General features: G+C 30.1%; 1 protein-coding gene across 1 annotated transcript in view; it reads left to right on the top strand.

Annotated features, from left to right (window-relative positions):
- The first annotated feature begins 1,162 nt into the window (after positions 1 to 1,162).
- LOC110105761 (protein BUD31 homolog 2) overlaps positions 1,163 to 1,358 on the top strand; it is a 17,245-nt gene continuing 17,049 nt past the window's right edge. Inside the window, exon 1 of the mRNA XM_020835394.2 lies at positions 1,163 to 1,199. The gene's annotated coding sequence lies outside the window, so the exon portion shown is untranslated. The remainder of the gene's footprint in view (positions 1,200 to 1,358) is intronic.

Below are 1,358 nucleotides of genomic sequence, written 5' to 3'. Positions count from 1 at the left end.
CCAGTTGAGTAGCTATTCAAGATCTAATCTGTTAATTATATATAGGTATTAATATTCATGCATAAAAATAAATACCTCAACTGTTGAAGAAAATGACTCAAATTTATTCTCAAGAATTTCTACCCTACATCAAACTCTATATTGAGTTCATTGGCCGGCCGTTTGTTTGCATGAGTGAAATTTTAGAGAAAGGAAATAATAAATGGTCAAATTCAAATAATTGGAAGAGATTAGCATAATGTTAGGAGCTAATAAATGGATGTGATTAAAAGATTTAACAGAATACGAATAAAGTAAAATGTTTTCCAGTATCAATACAAATCAGAATACAGTTTTTGGGTTTCTATTAAAACCTTAAAACAATTATCCTAATTAGATCTAATTTATGCTATGTGGTCTTTTTTGTCTCTTGCTAGAGCCTTAGACTTGTCTAGGGTTTGCTTTTCCTCGTCGCCACATGCTTCACGTGTATCAAGTTGAGTTTTGAAAGAGTCGCTAAAGCGTTCTTCCTGTAGGATTGAAAGTCATGAAGGGTGCTTGCTACGAAGATAACAATGTTTCTCCCCTTTCGCGCGCTTCTTCGATTATATCCCATAAATATGTCTAACTATCGGAGGTACTAAATTCGTGATTTAAGGCAAAACATACAATAAATGAGATTTAGGGGCTGTTTGGATGCACTAATGATTTAATTTAAGTTGGATTTCATAAATCCTCTAAATCTGGATTCATAAAATTCTAGGGGTATTAAATCCTGAAAGCTTCCTAGTAACATTCATTATAAATCTTAATAAATCACGTGTAATTGCTTAAGAATTGAATTAAAGATTTAAGATGACTAAGAGATTTATTATTTTCATTCAAAATCATATTTAATTCGATTAATTATTTTGAAATAACTAAGTATTTAACTAATAATTTAATTAATTATTAAAATATTTTTTAATTATAAGAATTGAATTAAAGATTTAAGATGACTAAGAGATTTATTATTTTCATTCAAAATCATATTTAATTCGATTAATTATTTTGAAATAACTAAGTATTTAACTAATAATTTAATTAATTATTTAAATATTTTTTTAAATTATATTAATTAAGTTATCCAACAATAATAACTTATTGGGGTCTAGGTTCAATGGGAGCTCACTTGCTTTTTTTTGATCTGAAGCAACAACGGGAGCTCGCTTGCTGTGAAGGTAACTTTCTCCCTTTCGCGCGCTTTTTCGGCCAAATCCCGTAAATCCGCCGAACCAAAGGATTTCGTAAATCCGGGATTTACAACGAAAAGAGGGAATTTTCCGTCAACCGTGGCTTTGATTCCATGATATTTGGTTTTGCATTTTTGGCCGTTTTGG

The sequence above is a fragment of the Dendrobium catenatum genome, unplaced genomic scaffold, assembly GCF_001605985.2.
Source record: "Dendrobium catenatum unplaced genomic scaffold, ASM160598v2 fragScaff_scaffold_334, whole genome shotgun sequence".
Classification (NCBI taxonomy): Eukaryota; Viridiplantae; Streptophyta; class Magnoliopsida; order Asparagales; family Orchidaceae; genus Dendrobium; species Dendrobium catenatum.
This window is presented reverse-complemented; position numbering and strand designations above follow the sequence as displayed.